General features: G+C 43.3%; 1 protein-coding gene across 4 annotated transcripts in view; it reads right to left on the reverse strand.

The window, feature by feature from the left end:
* The window catches only part of SGCD (sarcoglycan delta), a 904,357-nt gene that overhangs the window by 369,317 nt on the left and 516,141 nt on the right, over window positions 1-18,899 (reverse strand). For 2 of the 4 annotated variants that reach the window (XM_045791976.2, XM_045791981.2), the window contains exon 1: window positions 11,272-11,412. The exons of the other annotated variants lie outside the window; for them this stretch is intronic. The gene's annotated coding sequence lies outside the window, so the exon portion shown is untranslated. Of the gene's footprint in view, window positions 1-11,271; window positions 11,413-18,899 lie in introns of those variants that run through there. 4 annotated transcript variants of the gene reach the window in all.

The raw sequence follows: 18,899 nt of genomic DNA on the forward strand, positions 1-18,899 counted from the left end.
TTCAATATATACACACGCATTTAAAATTTTCCTTTTTACAAAAAGAAGGGCATATTTAATGCTCTTTATTGTTCTGAATCTAACTCAGTCCACTTAACACAGCCAAATGATAGTCGCATGAACACATACACAAATTTGTATTTTTTTTAAGTTAAACAGTTTTAATTATATGGACGTATGATATTTAACTTAGCCAACTCCTTCGTTATGAATACTGAGGTTGTTTCCAATAATTTTTTGTTACCAAGGTTTCCTTTAACAAATAAATACTTATCGGGTATTATCATGTATGGCACTAGACATTAGCAATAAAAAGATGCCCTGCTTCTTGGACCTTCCAGTCTAGTGGAGGAAACAATAAACAGATAAATATGTAATGTTAAGCTTAGCCTTGGGAAGAAGTCTTAGGAGGGAAAAAAGGAAAGCAGGATAAGGCGACAAACAATGAGAGCGACGCTCTTGTTTCTAGGATGGTCAGAAAAACTCTGTAGTGGAGAGATTTGTGGGGGGAAAAATCAACGAGTAAGAAAGTAAATCATAAGAACATCTGGCAGAAGCACTCTGGTCAGAGGAAATAATATAAGCAAGTGCAGAGGCCCTGAGGTGGGATTTCACTGGGCATGTGTGAAGGACAATGTGGCTAGGCCAGAGCAAAGAAGGGGGAAAGTGCTGGACAATCAGCTTGGGAGTGCAGGCAGAAGGGGTGCACACTGGGACTTACAAGCCACAGTAAAAGCCTAAACTAGGATACAGATTGTGATGGTAACTATCAGAGAACCGAAGCATCAGAGGAAGAGGATCTGATCTTCACTTTACAATCACCCCAGCTGGTCTGTAAGGAACAGACTGTTGGGATGAGAATGTAGGTGGAGAAACCAGGTACCTGGACGACTACTATCGCCCAGGGTTGGGGGGGACAGAAGCCCAGACCAGGGCAGTGGTGAAAGAGAAGTTGGCAAGTCAGTACTATATTTCGAGTCTATTTGGAAAGTAGAGCTACCAGGATTTGGTAAGACCAAGAATGAGGCAGGAAAAGGACAGGAGTTGGGGAATGCTAAGAGTCTGGCATGAGCGCCTCGGTGAAGGATGGTACCATTCATCATGATGGGGAACACTGGGGCATAGTAGGCTCATGGGCAGGAGGCAAACGGAGTGTGTGGAGGGGAGAGAGAGAGAAAGCGCTGTTGAGTCGAGCTGATTTTGAAATGCACAGAAAAATCCATGGGGGTGGCGTACCAAAGGCACCCACTTTGAAAGGAGTCTAGAATTCAGGGGGAAGACGGGGCTTAGAGATGAAATGTTTCAGTCTCCTGTAAGTGAATGCTATTTAAAGCCCAGGACTGCAGCATACATGTTTCATATATGTCCAAATATGCCTCTCAGAGAAGTCCTGAGAAATCGAATTGCTTGGTCAAGCTATGTGTGTGTTTGTGGGGGGGGGGTATTGTTTCTTACAGATAGTAACAGAGTTCTCCTCCAAAGTATGATAGGCCTTATATTTAAATTCAAAATATTTATTTCTGGTGACCTGGAAGATATTTCAGTATAATTACGACCATGAATTCTCACTGTCCCTGAGATTTAGAAGTATGATGTGCCAGCTGTAGTAGTTTTGGGTGGAAAGAAATTTTTTTTTATAGATTTTATTTATTTATTTGACAGAGATAGAGACAGCCAGCGAGAGAGGGAACACAAGCAGGGGGAGTGGGAGAGGAAGAAGCAGGCTCCCAGCGGAGGAGCCTGATGTGGGGCTCGATCCCATAACGCCGGGATCACGCCCTGAGCCGAAGGCAGACGCTTAACCGCTGTGCCACCCAGGCGCCCCGGGTGGAAAGAAATTTTTGAAACACACATTCATATTTGTACCAGCCATCATTAGATACGTGAGCTCATAAATTTCTGACAACACTCTGGGAGATGAAAATTATTAAAACTATTTCATAAATTAAGATCCTGAGGTACAAAGAGTGAAGGGAAGTCCTCAAGGACAGCTCTGATTAGTAAGTTGGTCAGAGTCTTGACTCGAACTGAGGTCCAGTTTTCTTTCCACTGCGCATGGAATGTGGCAAAGACATGCCTTTCCCTGAACGTAACACGAGGTGTTTAGAATTACCATCTATGTGTACTTAGTGTGGCGTAAGCACTGCCACCTTTGGACAAGTCTGTGTTTTCCTTCAGATCCTCCCATGGGGCTGCTCTAGGCATGTGGAATACATCAGGGAGCTGAAACACAGACGCCTCATCTCACGGCAGTGGTAGGAGGCAGTGATGGGAGAGACAGATGAACATGAAAACCAAAGTACATTATACTTACGTTATAGGGGATGAGTACACCACGGGTCAAGGACGACGCGCCCCCCCCAAAAAAAAAAGAAAAGACAGGAAAAGCGGGATCAGCAATACAGGGGTGGGGGAGGGGAGCAGAGCAAGTTCAATTTTTAAAAGCCTGAGCAAGGTCAACCTCATGGAGAAGGCAATATGTGAGCAGACTTGAAGGAATCTTGAGAGTCCGTGAAGGTTTGGCTGCCCGTAAAATTCAACATAGTTCTTTATGTTGCAAGTTGAGGACTAGAAAAGAATGTGTAAACTGAATACCTTAAAGAGGACAACTAATTTCAAACAGCTGACTGCAATTTTAATAGTGTCATTTGCACATGCAAACGAACCTGCATCCACCCACCATGGCCTCCCTGATGGCCAGCTATCTTAACAGGAGTGATGGTCCCTTTCAGCAAACCAGCTGTGTTGTATGAGGCCAATCCTGGTAAATGCCTGTGATGACTGCGACAAGAACCAGAGAAGGACAATCCCAGTCGTGCCGCTACAGCTCTTCTGTGACTTGGGGACCACGCTATATAGTAAAATAATAACGACCAGGACTCAAACACTTAAGACCAGACAATGAGACGCAAGCTTGAAGGGAACACAGGCAGTATGAAACCCAAATCGTTATTTAAGAGGTGAGAAAACCGGGTTTAGGGAGATCAGGGAGATGAGAGAGTAAGTCAGGAACAAGGCCAATGTTGGCCCAAGAGAACCACAAGTCCCCCACAGATCCCAGGCTTCAGGCTTTTCACCTGCTTGACGTCACTTTCATCAGCCACCAGACATGCACCTTTGGAACAACACCCACAGGCAGATCACAACAAAGCCGTCAGTTTGCTAGCACAAAGAGGGTGTGCAAACCTGAAGACCGACCCTTGTGTGATGGCTACCACGTGCCAGACGCTGTTTGAAATGCTTTTCTGAACTTCCTCAATCCTCACAGTCCTATCGTTATGAGGTAGGTACTATTACTATCCCATTTTACAGATGAGGAAACTGAGAAACAGAGAGGTTAAATCACCGACCCAAACTCACTCAGTGTGTTAAAGACAGCAAGACTTTGAAACTGGAGTGTGTGGCTGAAATACCAATTCCCTTACTACTTGTGTAAAAGGCTTCCACATCCATGTGTATATTTGGTCAGTACAGCATGAGGACTCATGCAAAACATGTTTTGGTAACAGTCTGAGCTCGAATTTCTTAACATGGATATTAATTTTAAGACAATTCATCAATTCTACGAATACTACAGCAGCTACTGTATTTCAGGCAGGGTACATGTTCCCTAAGTCCAGGCAGTTTTCCCAGGTAGGAAGCCATCTCTCACAGGTCTCTGAGACCCACAAACTTCTACAGCATCATGAAAAACAGCTACAACAAATTAGGCACAACCTTTTATAGCGATTCGATAGTTGCATAAAATTAGCACTGATCCAGTAGATTCTTCCTTGACAATTGTGTTTGGTAAGGCTCTTTAGCTATGCTATCAAATATCTGCAACGAAATCTGTGGTCTGGAAGGAAATGCTGTTCATCTCATTTTTAGTCATGTTATTTTTTTAAAAAATCAAGGTGTCCAGAAACAAACACGCTAACAATAATAGTGAAGTTATCACGTACTTGGCTAAGTCCTTGCAGGCCTCCATGTATGTATGTATATAGGTCTACTGAGCTATAACTCAGTTCCAGTGAAATACACAGATATTAACTATTCAGGTCAAGTTTTACAAATCTGTACATCTGTGTAAACAATATTCGATCAAAGTAGGGACTGTTTCCATAACGCTAGAAAGTCCTGTCATGCCCCTTCCTAATTGATCCCCATCCCCGGAAGCAGTGACTGTTCTGATTTCTATCACATTTAAAATCTGAAATCCCATGTACGATCCTATGATGTGATTACTCGAAGGAATAACTGACTTCGACACCTGTGCTCTAGGCATGCTGTCCTACTGCTTTTTGCTACTCAACAGTCCCCTCCAAGAGAATCAGGTCATAATGCCTTACTTTCTTTCTTCTGCATCTAGAATGATACATTATGTACCACCCTTAAAAGAATTAAAAAAAAAAAAAAAGGTCATTCAAATCATCTTCTATTTTCTGTGGTTCAGACATGAAACCCTATTAAGACTATCATTATAAACACCTATAGATCAGAAGGTGGGGTTAGGAATAAAGTGGACACATAACCCTCTCACAGGACCAGGAACTGCTCAGATTGTACTAACTGGCAAGCCGTGGGAAACCAGACCAGGGATGCCCCTCTTCAGCTCTTTCTAGAGTATCCAGATTTGTACATAATATCTCAGAATGACTAAATGCTTTGTAATTAATTAGAAAAAGAAAAAAAAAAAACAAAACAAAAACTTTGTGACCCCAAATAGGGCCTGTAGGTCAGCCCTCAGACTTCCAGTTTGTGACCTGCTGTGAGCATCCTCAGCCTGGGAAACCCCAGGCGTAGCTTTGTCCACAACAGAAGTGATGCCACAAATCTCTGAAGGTCATGCCCAACTTTAGGAATTAATGCTTGTCATTACAGGGTCCAAGTTATTAGCAGACTCTGGTCTGTTCCTGGCATTCCTGACCACTGAGGGAAGCGGATGACTTGGGTCTGAACAGAACAAAGAACAGAGAAGAAACATTCTCAATAGAGAGAAAAACTGGCAACAGGAAGATAGAATGAAATTTGAAAAAAGGAGGGAGGGAAAGAGCTAGAAAGAGTCCAGGACAAGAGAAATGACGGCACACGACCCCAGGTAAGAAGAGGCAGGAAAGGAACACAGCAGGGCGCTGCTCCTCAGCTATTCCTCGGTTTGAAGCAATCTTCTCCCACTGAACACGCCATGCCCAGTACCACAACCCTAACCAGAGTTAGGACAACAGGGTGGTGGCCAATGTCTGCTTGGACAAACGAGCTAACAACTGATATTTGTTCACTCTGAGCTCAAGAAGAACAGTCACAGTGGCTCGATACTTCCACCCCAGCCAGTAGATAACGGCAAGGTTTCCAGGGGCTCAGAAATATGTTGTTTGGAAGTCAGGGTGCTCACGAGAGAGTCTGATCCTATCACCTAGCTAAGGAAAGTGGTGTGAACCAGGAGGGAGTTTCTAATCCCCGGCAATATAGTTTTTATCAGGAACCTGTGCTTGTGTTCACATCTGCCACTGCATTATCGGTTAAGAAGAATAAAGCCGTAGCTTCCGCACCCGCCACACACCCGGAGCTACCCCCCAGCAAAGGCTTCCCAGCAAACCAATCTCGCAGGATTGATACGCGTAGCGCACCGTGGTGACGCGCTCCTCCCGGAGCCTGCAAACCTCTGACAGCAGGCCAGGGGCCACGGAGTGCATGGCTGCCTTTCTATAAGGTGGTTCACACTCAGCACCGGGAATCTGAAACAGTAATGAAGACGATCACCTTTCCGTGTGGCAGCGAAGGTGAAAGAAAGAGGACAGTGGAATCTGTCGAGAAATTTGGGCAACACAGAAAAAGTAACTCGGATAAACTGGTGTAAAACATTGTCTCTGCTGATTGTGCCCACACTTCTTTCGATCTTGATTTGCCTATTTCATTCTTTGCTGGTTTCTCTCATGCTCTCTGTTAATATTTTGTGTGTGTGTGTGTGTGTGTGTGTGTGTGTGTGTGTGTATCTTCTTCTGCTATCAGATCAGCCCACCTTCCTTTCTTCTTTCTTACTGCACTGCTTCTCCCATAAAATCACTTTCTCCCCTTTGGTTAATAGATGTTCGGTGTTCTCTGTTCATGGAATATGCACTTGGCAGATGACTGGAACTGAGTCCAGGGAGACGTATTTTTGTCTGGACGAAGTTAACTGGAATGTGTTCAAGAAGACTAAAGAGAACAGCAGAGGAAAAGATGAGGGACAGATGAAAGCATCAGGATGCCCAGCCTTGGGAAAGAAAGATGACGACATTCATAGGGAAATGCAAGAGCTTTAGAATTATAATAATCAAAGATTATGGGAAACAGAGAACACTCTAGAGGCGTCTGATCCTATTTTACAGGTGGGAACGCCGAGATCCAGTGATGAGTGAAGTCAGGATGTAGCCCAAGACGTCTGACTACCTCTCCCTTTACTCCCTTTCTTCACCTCACTTCTGCACCAATTACCACCACCAATCCCAAATGTGGCTCCGGAGTCCATGACAATGGCCACAGGTTACAAAGGACAGACATCCAATTTGAGGAGACTGGAGGTGAGACAAGACCCCAGCTGCTTCACAGTGTACTGAGGTTCTCTGTCATCGGAGGCACTGCCATCACCTCTGGCTGATAACCTGTCTGCAGTGCCATATATGGCAGGCCTGCGCTGGATACTGAGTTAGCCATGCCAGTGGTCACCAAACTCAGTCTGTGCACCACTGTCTGGCTGGCTTCAAAAGAACCACTTGGAGAGCGTTCAAGAATCTAGAGATTCTTCAACTTTAATCCCTGAAATTCTGATTCAGGAGGTTTCAAGAAACCATGGAAGCTGGTGATTTCCGAGGAATCTTCTAACACTAAGACTCCATTATAATGTTACTTTCCCTTTTTTTTTTTTGGAAGCAAGCTTCCGAAGTGTCACTAAGCTATCATTACTGAACCAATGGATATAACATGCAGTCCACACGAGACCTACGGTCAAGGAACAAGCAGCATTGGCATGGTCTAAGACTGCCTGTGTCCCTTATGCAATCTTTTGATCTCAGTGTCCACTTTGCTGATCTCAGTGTTCACTTTTTAAGGTGGAAGAAATGGATTATTAGAACAGTGTTTCTTTTTTTTTTTTTTAAGTTTTTATTTACTCATCTGTCAGAAAGACAGACAGAGAGAGAACAAGCAGGGGGAGCAGCAGGCAGAGGGAGAAGCAGACTCCCGGCTGAGCAAAGAGCCTGATGTGGGACTCAATCCCACGACCCTGGGATCAGGACCTGAGCGGAAGGCAGACAGTCAACCGACTGAGCCACCCAGGCATCCCTAGAACAGTGTTTTTCAAATGTATTTGCTTATTCATTTTTTTTTTTAAGGTTTTGTGGCCAAAACTGTCCATGCCTATCCTACAAATCTCCTCCCTGGTCTTCACTGGTGATGGAACACTGATAGGCTCATTCTGTCAGAAAGCTCTTGATCTGAACTTGGGGGCTCCTACTCCATACCCAGAGAGCGATATGTGGTCGGCTTTAACCCTTTGCAGTAATATCCTTGCATGGGGCCAGCGGGTACACGATCCAGTTCTGGGTGTGTATTCTGACATGTGAGGGGAAATCTACACGGGAGAAGAACCCTTCCTGATTAAAGGGGCCAAGTCTCATGAGGAGAGGTGTTTTTCCCCCTTATGCCCTGCCACCTTTGCCCTGACTTGAACACGATACATGGGCACAAGCACGGAAGTTCAGCTGAAGAGCTGAGGATGGTGAAGCAGAAAGGCGGCTTTGGTCCCTGGGGACACGGCTCAGCGGGCCCAACAGCTCTGACTGTCTCGGCATGGTCTACACCTCTAAAAGCCTAAAGCAAGGCCTTACACATTCCGACTTCTGTGAGCAGAGTTTCTATGACTTGCAACCAAACTCAAGTTTCACCTACACTGCACTCAAACTCTTTTCAGATGAAATCTCTTGCCAAACTCCAATATATGAAACAAGTAGAAGTGGCTGGGTTCCATTAGAAATGCTAGAAATTCAGACAGGGTGTTTCCAGAGCCATTCTTCCTCAGATTCCTACAGAGGCTCTTACATGGAACCAGAGCCAACCAGGATCAGCATCTCTTTCCGTGGAGTCCCCATGAGGGATCCTCAGATCTTCCCTGAGATTCGAGGTTCTGCATCAAATTTGGTCTTGGGTTTTGTTTTTGTTTTTGTTTTTGTTTTTGATGTGCTTATTTGTGTGAATTTTGTCCCAGAAAATACAGATCCCATTCCCAACCACTGGCTACCTTTGGTGTCTGTGCTCGTATGAACCGTATGATCATGTGGGCAACAAGTGATTCCACTCTTGTTGTCATGAAGATATAGTGTGATATAACACAAAACGGCACTTTCCTTCAAGGCACAAATAGAAGGACATAATGAAGGTAGAAGTGAAGAGAAAAAAACCATGGAAGAACCAAGTGCCTGCCCAGGATACAAGAGTATAAGAGGGCTGAAATCAAAGTAATCTCCAAAGTTGCTGTTAGTGCCATATTCGTGGTATAATCCTTATTAAATTACAATAAAGCATTTTCTACATAAAAAAATCACTGTTGATTATATGAATATTATTAGATAAGTTTTTCTGTATTTAATTCAAAAATTTGTTTTAGTGCTGTATCTGTTCAAGAATGATTAAGGCAGAGAGGTAATATCTAGGTAGGTATTTCTGGTTTGTACATATTTAAATGACAGTACAACGAAATAATTAAATCAACAACAGGGGCATCAATGACCCCCCCCCCCGCCATTATAAAAAGGGTCTCCGTATTACTCATATTCAAGAAATTCTGAACTACAGGATGGCCCAAATCCCTTCCAAATGGTCAAATCCATGATTCTATGAATCTCCTAACCTTAGAAAACTAGTTTTAAACACTTTCACCGATAATGTGGGTACGTGACCTTGGAGAGGTTTTTTTTTAATTAAAAAATAATAATTTAAGTAAATTCATTCATTAAAATAAAGCAGATGTATCACTTTATATTATTTTGAAAAAGTCTGTCTTTCTGCTAAAGTATCCATGGGCAGGGCCTAGAACAAACCACTCACTGCAATCACTCACCCATCTCCACCTGGTCCGTTCACTCAACACCCCCAGTGGGAATATCTCTGGATGGAAGAAATATGGGTTAAAAATAAAGCCCGAAGAGCCTGCTCCCTCCTTGCTTAGGAAATCTGAACCCTCGGGCGTTGTCATTCTTACAAAATGTGCTCTCTGATTGCTTCCAGAAGGCACAGCGGGGCAGACTGACCATGGGGTCTCCCATTGTGTAGAGGGTAAAACAATTCTCTTCAGTGAGGCCATGGTTTATCCACACACTTCTCTTCAGGGATCCGTGCCTGCTGGTTGGGGCTGTCTCTAGCTACGTGCTTCACTCCCGGGCACCGTCTCCTCCTCTGCCCTGGCTGCCCAGTGCCTGCTGTGGCCACTCCTCTCCCCTGCTGCCCGCACCTCCGCCCTGGATTTCTTCTCATCTACCCTTTCACCCCCTTCTTTCTCCTTTCAAATGTCAAGGGAGCTTGCTTTGCCCCTCCTCTACTTCTAAAAAAGGGAAACTCTAAAGTTTCTTCCAAGTTTTAGGCACTGCCATTCATAATCCTGCAACCCGGAGCTGCCATTTCACGCCTGCTCTGTCAGTGCTTGACGCGCACTAAATTTAGACGAGTATGACATTAGAGCTCACTGGAGTCTCCTTTTTCACCGGCAATGGGCTTGGCTCTGGTTCGTGTCGGTTCCTAATCTGTCTTGGCATTTTGCTCACCCAGTAGGCACTTAAGAAAAACACAAATGTAGTCACTGTCTATGCTGGCATCCCACCCCACTCCCACAAGTGCCAAACCCGCTCCACCCAACCCAACCCAAAGACGAGGCTGATGAAGAAAACATCTGTGGGCCATGTCTCAGGGTAAGAAGCCCTGCTGCCAGTCATTCCCCAATTCCCTCCTCCAGGTGCAAAACTGGGGAGAAAATCAAATTGCTGGCTCTGAGTGCTGACTTTCCACCAAAGGGACACAAGGTTTGCCTGCTCGTTCGTTTTATACAGAGAAAGATCTGGAGAACTCCAGCCCTTTATTCTTCATTCACCCGTTAATCTTTACTCTTAGCTACTCGCTGAGAGATTTTAACACTGAAGTAAACACACACCTGAATCCATTCATTCATCTATTTCCCCAAACAGACTCCTGGCCAAGCCCCTTTGGAGAGCACCAAGCTGTTGCTGATTGCTCTGCCAGTAATCCCCAGAGCCATCCTGAGGTTCAGTCTAGCCCTTTCTGAGCTGAGCCAGCTTCTTAAATGCAATTATACTGTGTATCTGCTAAATGTGAAACATAGAATAAGGCAGAGCTTTCCTGGGGGGGCGGAGGCAGTAAAAATCTATATTGTATAATGGCTGATATGCACAAGAAAGGATTCTTTAAAATTTGGGGGGGGGCGGTTAAAGCACTCTTTCCAGTAAGGTCTAAAATAAAATCAATCAATTAATGAACTAAAATTCACACCATTATATCTCTGTCTTTTAACGATGATTTTGAATAAATTAGTTTTCTGTTACTCTTTTGTTGCCTGTAATTCCAAAATACAAATGTATTTTCTCTGAGTAAAACCGCCAGTTACTTTTCAACTCGGAGAAGTTGGAAATTATTACAGAAACAGAATCACAAATGTTGATCCAGCATATTTCTAGGCAAACATATCACTGGGCTCCTTAATGACAGCCAAAATCCCATATAATAATAAAAGATGCCAAGAATTCATACACACGTATCTGCTCCCACACTCTGAAAGTGTAATCCAAAATAGAAACTTCACTCTGATGCTTTCCTAAAATGAAAGCTATTTTCTGCTTTAAAAAAAAAAAAAAAACCCTCTCAAAAACTCTCACGAAGCAAAGAACACACAGTTTCTTCCAAAATGATCTGTCCTGCCAATGAAGTGTGCTTCCATGCAGATTAAGTTACGGGAGGTTGGAGCAGGGTGACCATAAGAGCATTCACATACTTTCCTTTCCCACATTTGTGTTGCTAGCTAAATCCTAGCTTTCAAAAGTGTCTCTGCCCTGCTGAAAATCGGATCTTGAAGAGGGCTGGGGGAGAGAAAGGATTCTCACTCCACACCAAATGTTTAAGTGATGGAGTTCTAACTTGCACAAGTCCTCCCCCTCCCACACACGACACCCCGAAAACTCCAGGTACTTGCAAGCCGACAGCAGGCTGAGAAAGCGCAGCGTGGAAGTGCACGAATGAGCAGCGCCCTACCTCTCCGGGTGCTTCCCAGGGCGCCTGCTGAGACTCCTCCAGAGTCCCGGAGTCCGGAGTCCCCGGAGTCCCCGAGCGCCCAGACGCTGTGAAGGAGGCGGCCGCGCAGCCGGCCGAGTGAGCGCGGGCCCAGCCTGTGTTCAGAAGCGGCCCCGGTCACATTTTCCAAGTGCAGAACTGCAGCCAAGTCCCTGCCCATGCCTGAAGAATTTCCTGAACAGCATTCCCGTTCTTTTTCTGACTGCTTTGAAACCGTACTCTGTCTGTACTTCAATACGGCTTTGTCAGGCCAACGCGGAGCCCCTGGGCTGTCTCCAGCTATCAATGGGAAACACATGTGTCAAGCGCAGACTCCCGCCCCAGCAGCAGCGCCCACGGCGGCCGTCGGGCTCAGAGTCCCCCCAAACAGCCGAGTGCTTCTAGAACCAAGGCTGATGGGTCAGCCATTGTGCGGGGTTCTGCTCTGGGCTGCTAGAGGCTGCCAACGCGTCTTCTCCTTCTGCTCCACGCTGCTCCTTTCTAACTTCTCCCGTCGGCAGCCCTGGGCTCACCCCGCCTGGTGAGACCCCGGAGCGCTTGCCCGCCCCGTAAGGAGCCTCTTGCAGCTGAAAGAGGTGTAGTCTAACTGAACTCCCTACCTGCCCCTGCCTCCGTCATTGCTCGCGGTTTCAGCTGCTGGAGGGGGAACGATATGTTTAGCATGTCTACACTGGTTCAGTACTTCGGGGTTGTCCCCTCATCCTCCTATGTGCATCTATTGCTGCTGCAACTAAAAATGATGCAATTACTTGGGGGGCACTTTCGTGGCTCTCAGCTCTGTAACTGTGCTGGTCCTGCAAAGTAACATTTCGTGTGCTCTTGGGATGTGTGATGTGTGATGGTTAGGGAAAATAGAAAGGAGAAAACAATGTACCTATAATCAGAGTACGTCCTCATTCTGCACGCCTGTGATTGTTTCTGGATGACACTCCATCAAGATGACCTGTGTACGTTCTGCAGGATTTTGTGGTCTACCTTTGACATTTCCTCTTACCATGAAACAAGAGGAAATCTTTAAAGATACAAAGAGGACACCCCTCTTCTCCCACACTGAAAACCCCACATATTATGAGTCAAAGCTAAGTTGTCAAGGTAATATTGTAGAAAAGAGATGATTTATTGAAAGCCTCATTTGTTTTGAGGTGGAGATTTTTTTTAATTTTTACCTACTAAAAACACACCCCGTTAGCAACTTATTTTAAAGAACTGGCTTGCCAGATTTTAAAAAGTGGTGGGTGTTCCCGAGGGGCTGCTGTACATGATAGGATTTGGTGGAGTCTTGAATTTTGCATCAAATCACAATGGGCACTTACAGCAGGATTAGATTTTTGCCTTGGGAAGCCGTGTGTATGTGTGTGTATGGGGAGGGAAGCACGTGCACCTCTAAGGTCAGGATGCAATTACAGAATCAGAGAACTTTAGAGTTGGAAGGAACCCCAGAGACCATCCAATCCAAATTGTTTCTACCCTTCATTTTACAGAGGGAAATGGAGGCCCAGACAGATGAGATGACTCAGCCAGAGTTGCGAAGACAGTTAATGCTAGAGCTGAGGTTAGAAAATGGGATTTTGGCTAATTTTCTATGTGCTTTCTCCATCCCAGCATCACGTGGGAAAGGTGATGCCATCTGACCTTCACAACAGTAGGCTTGTAATCAGTTGGCCTGGGTCTAATCTTAACTCTGCCTCTCTGACTGGCTGTGATTTTGGCCAGCTCGCTTAACCCCTGTGGACCTCAGTTTCCTCATCTGTAAAATGGAGACAACAATATACTCTACCTCATGGAACTGTTGAGGATTTGGTGAGATGACCCATGCAAAGTGGCCTATAAATTAAATATCATACATTATATTTATTAAATATATTATTACAGGGCCTTTAAATTCCCGTTTAGTTTTCTCTCAACAGAGCAAAAATCAGACTCTTTCTTTTAAAAAGCAAAAACTGTACTCTCATATGTAGTTTGAGTTCCTAAAATAAATCATTTGATTGACTAGTTTTCTGCCACGTTACCTTTACCTAATAGGGGTCTATCACCTTAAACACAGGCAAGTGTCCTAATACCTTATTGGAACATTAAGCCAACCATACAGCTACTTTTCATTTACCCTGAAAACCTAACACTGAAGTCTTTCCTCAAGATTAACTCACAGGAAAGGAAAACAGTGAAACCCAATCTGCAGTCAGTTACAGGAGGCTGGACAAAGTGCCATTTGCGGAGAACTGGACTTCTCCAAACCTTAAGAGCTCAAGATTACCACTCTAAAAATAGCAGACCATCAGCAATTACTATCCCCTCTTTGGTAACTGCGACATCCTAAGTTACCAACAACCACACACACACACACACACACACATCCTGTAAACCGATGAAGAAATCTTATTGAGGAAACAGCTGCAGTAAATACTAAAGAATCAGGTTTCTACCTGGGGTTCCACAGCCTTTGTCTTAGAGCCAACAGTACCACGTGGTTAATGAGCCACTGGCTACTTATTAATTATGTTTGGTGTGCCAAACTACTCTTGCAGGAACAAAATAGGAGGAGAGGTTAATTTGGAGTGGTTTACAAATGTTTTAGGAATCAATTAAACCAACAAAGTAACTGATAAAAACAAGATCAGACTTAACACAAAGGCAGGACAGGGGTGATGTGATTCAAAAGCTGCTTCCCTAGTACTTCCCCCGAATATTTGCTGCATGACTCATTTCAGTATGGGTATTTGGAGAAAGATTAGTTGTGACCCAGCCTCAATAGTACAGCTCGAAAATCCTGAAAAGTTACTTAACTCTTCCAGTGTTAAGAAACATCATCCAAACCTGAAAATAAGTCCAAAAGATAATCATGTTCTTTCAAAGTTTTATGTGGCAATTGTGTAACATGGGCTCTCAAGAATTACCTAAGGGACTCAGTAAACAACTGATGTTGGCGAGGATGCAGAGAGAGGGGAAGCCTCTTACACTGTTGGTGGGAATGCAAACTGGTGCAGCCACTCTGGAAAACAGTGTGGAGGTCCCTCAAAAAGTTAAAAACAGAACTACCTTATGACCCAGCAATTGCACCACTAGACCTATACCCAGTGGATACAAAATATATACCCAATGGATACAAAAATACAGATTTGAAGGGGCACATGCACCCCAATATATATAGCAGCATTATCAATAACAGCCCAACTATGGAAAGAGCCCAAGTGTCCATCAACTGATGAATGGATAGAGAAGATGTGCTGTGTGTATATATGTGTGTACACACACACACACACACACACACACACACACTGGAATATCACTCAGCCATCAAAAATAATGACATCTTTCTATTTGCAGTATCGTGGATAGAGCTAGAGTGTATTTGCTAAGCGAAATTAGTCAGAGAAAGCAATATACCATATGATTTCACTCATATGTGGAATTTAGGAAAGAAAACAGATGAATGTGTGGGAAGGGAGGAAAAAGAGAGAAGGAAAGAGGGGGAATCAAACAATAACAGGTTCTTACAACAGAGAACAAACAGAGTTGACAGAGGGAGGTGGATGGGGATGGGCTAAATGGGTGATGGGTTTTAAGGAGGGCACTTGTTATGATGAGCACTGGGTGTTATATGCAAGTGATGAATCACTAAATTCTACTCCTGAAACAAAGAAAAAAAGAAAGAAAAAGAAAAAAGGAAAAAGGAAAGAAAAAAAATTCCCTAACGAGCTGTGCTTTGCTCACTTCACTATTCACTACTAAATAATGGCCCCAAATTTAGTGAAGTTGCATTACCTTGAAGGCTTTTGTCTATTAAAGATACAAATTTCTTTTTGCCAGTAGAAAAAATAATCCCAACTGCAATGCTTTATTGCTCTATAAAACATTAATCAGTTTTTTTATCCAATCTAGTAATCTTGTACTAGCATTCTTTTATCAATGCACCTATAAACAAAGAGCTCCTCAACTGTCCTTGGAACCAATGTTACCATCATACTGACACCCCCATTAATTAATGAGTCACATGAATTTTTTTTTTACATCTTTTTACTTTATATTTGTAGAAGTCATGTTTTTAACTTCAAAAAATACTGTTTGATACAGTTTCATTTTCCTCATCTGCACGAAGCGTGTCATAAATCTCACGTGAGATAATGCATAATAAAGCACTTCCGGTGGATGGCACATGGTAAATGCTCAGACTATGTAAGTGCTGCTATTGATACTATAACATTTGGTTTTCAGTTTGTCAGAGACTCTAGAGATCAGTAGACCAGACCACTCAACAGTCTTCTTCCTATTACTTCTTTCGATCCTTGCCCTGAGATTCTACAAGGGCCATTTCTGCAGGAATCCTTCCACAGATGTTGAGCTCCTTGCTTTTCAGAGATTTCTACTTTTAATGTTCTAAAATTAATAGCTGAAATGTAGCTCCCTGTAACACATACAGATTCTAAAGATGCTAACCACAGAGATCAGTTTAAAATTCTGATCTTATGAACATTGAGGTGCAGGTGCCCCTTCTTTTCACTGCATCTGTATCTTTGGGGTAAATACCTAGTAGTACCATTGCTGGGTCGTAGGGTAGCTCTATTCTTAACATCTTGAGGGACCTCCATACTGTCTTCCAGGGTGGTTGTACCAGCTTGCATTCCCATGTTCATAGCAGCAATGTCCACAATAGCCAAACTGCAGAAGGAGCCGAGATGCCCTTCAACAGATGAACGGATAAAAAATGTGGTATATATATATATATATACAATGGAATATTACTCAGCCATCAGAAAGGATGAATACCCACCATTTGCATTGACATGGATGGAACTGGAGGAGATTATGCTAAGTGAAATAAGGCAAGCAGAGAAAGACAATTATCATATGGTTTCACTCATATGTGGAACATAAGCAATAGCATGGAGGACCACAGAAGAAGGGAGAGAAAACTGAAGGGGGAGAAATCAGAGAGGGAGATGAACCATGAGAGACTATGGACCTCAGGAAACAGATTGAAGGTTTCAGAGGGAGAGGGGAAGAGGATGATGGGTATAAAGGAGGGTATGTGTTGTGATGAGCACTGGGTGTTATATGTAACCAATGAATCACTGAACACTACATGAAAAACTAATGATGTACTACACAGTGGCTCATGGAACATAATAAAAAATAAATAAAAAATAAAATTCTGATCTTAAGGATCATATGAGCGAGAAAACTTCATTCTCATCTGGAACAAAACCTTCACAAGGACAAGGATTCTTTTCTGCACCATCTCCTGCCATTGTTTCCAATATCTAAGACTGGGAAGTAGTTGGACCTCACATTTACCCTACGAATAAATAATAGCCTTTAACTTACTTGAAAACAGAGGTCCTAAGTCACCATTGGTAAAGGATTACTCGATTACAATTTCAATATATCTGGTGTTACTGGATCATTTCTGCTCATTATGGCTCAGATCCTTTTTATCATCTTCTAGGAATGTTTCAATTTGGCTAATTTCCTCTTAAAATTTGATGCTGAGAAGTGAACAAAATTTTCAGGCGTGCTGGGTCTAATTTGGGGGCAGAGGCACAAATCTCTCATTCAGGCAGTATGTTTCCATTAATGCAACTCACAATTAGATTGGGGGGGGAGGGGGGCGATAACCTGGAATCATACTGAGAAGCCAGCTCGCAGATCCTCTCTATTACAGATGCTCTTATGTCTCCTACCTGGTTTTCATCTGTGATTCTCAAGCTGAGCTTTATGTTAGAATCATCTGGAGGGAGCTTTTAAGATGACCAGAGTCGGGGGCCCACACCAGAGACTGGGTTCTACTGGAATGGGACAGGAAGCCAGTAATCCAGGTGATTCTAATACCAGCCAGACCTAACATCACGAAGTTGCAGTGATAACTTTTAAAACATAAACCTAATTGTGTCACTCTGTGAACTGAACTCCTTAAATGTCTTTCTTACCATTGCCTGAAAGGTAAAGACAGCAACTATCACCATGACTTGAAAGGCCTGGTTTCCTCTGGTCCCTTGTCTACGTCCTTTGTCTCATCTGCTGCCATTTTCTCTTCTTCAGAGATCATGTATCTTTCCACTTGAGAATCTTTTACAAAGCTGTTTTCTCCTTCTGGAAAGATTTTTCTTTTTCCTGGAAGTTACCCTCACTCTCATGTTTTCAGCTCTTTAACTCCTCTTCAACTTTCAAATTTATACTCTATTATCATTTGCTCTGAGATTCAGTTATCCCTGAACACCCAGAACCACCCGTTACACAGGCCCAAAGACCAGTACTTATCATAGATGTGATTACACATTTATTTGTATTTTTATTTGATTCATGTCAAAATGTCCTGATAGAAAAAATGGTTATTTTCCAGGAGGGCAGAAACTGCTTACTCTCTATTGTGTCTGAGTTCCCTCCACTGTGCCTAGCTCTTAGGAAGTGCACAAGAGATATTTTAAGTAAGTGAATGCAGGATTTTTTTTTTAACCCAAGTGCAAGAACATGCGTTTAACTCCATTTTCTTTACCTTGAGTTTTTAGACTTCATTTAATCTTTCTGACATGTAAATAACTCCCCCAAACTAACAAATCCTTTACATGTCACCTACAAGACTTTGTGAGAAATTATCAAGTCAGGTTCCTAGCAAAGACCTTAAAGTCTGAGGTACAAGGTAGGATGGCTGTGATCATAAAGGAGAGTGTTCCCTGTGTCACTTACTTGAGAGGGCAGGGTAAGCTGAGATACACTGAGGGGTTATTAAGAGGCATAAAGTCGTTCTGGCACTAATCTGAAAAGAGGCATTCACCAGGAAACTTTTGGTTATGGCAGTCAGAACTCATCTAAATTAGCCTAAGGATAAAAGGCGGGGTCCTAAATCATGAAACTATAACCCCAAGTGATGGATCTTAAGGTGGGATGGAGTATGTAGTTAAAATACAATTAAGGCTCTATCTCCCTCTCCTTCTCTAGGCTTCTCTTGGTTTCATTCTCAGCTTCCCTCTCCCTGTTGGGTAGTAAGATGCCCATAGGTGTCCCAAGCTCACTTCCACAGGAAAAATAGAAGATCCTTTCCAGGAAAGGATTCTAAGCTTGAGCCGTACACTTATCCCTGAACAAATCCCTGTGACCGGGGCATGAGGTTCTCAAGTTGGCCAAATTTGGCTCCTATGACAGTTCTGGAGAATAAAAGGAAGGAATCAGCCCCATCTGCACCACATGAACTGAGCAGACTAACTAGGAAACTGAGAGAAAGTGATGGCAGACAAAGTCCCATGTACGCTATGGATGATAGGGCACCGAGACATATTCATAATCGTGCCCAGGGAAAGTCCTTTAAAAAGTGTTATGAGGCATTATTTAATTAAAGGATAGAAAAGTATGTACTATATACAAGCCAAAAACAGTTGAATTTGAGTTAAACTAACAGCAGGTAATTACGACAGTACATAATGCCAGCCGTTCATTTCACAAATAATGCCTGATGCAAAATGATACTCACCCAGCTTTGGCTCTTCAAAACAAACAAATCCAACCTTGCTTTTCATTGGACAAAGGCAAAATTATCTGGTTGATTTTGAAGAGACTTTTTCTGTGGAGCAAGTCTGGCTCAGTGACAAATCGGT

This window comes from Ursus americanus, chromosome 15, assembly GCF_024610735.1.
Source record: "Ursus americanus isolate L20-20 chromosome 15, mUrsAme1.1.p, whole genome shotgun sequence".
Lineage (NCBI taxonomy): Eukaryota > Metazoa > Chordata > Mammalia > Carnivora > Ursidae > Ursus > Ursus americanus.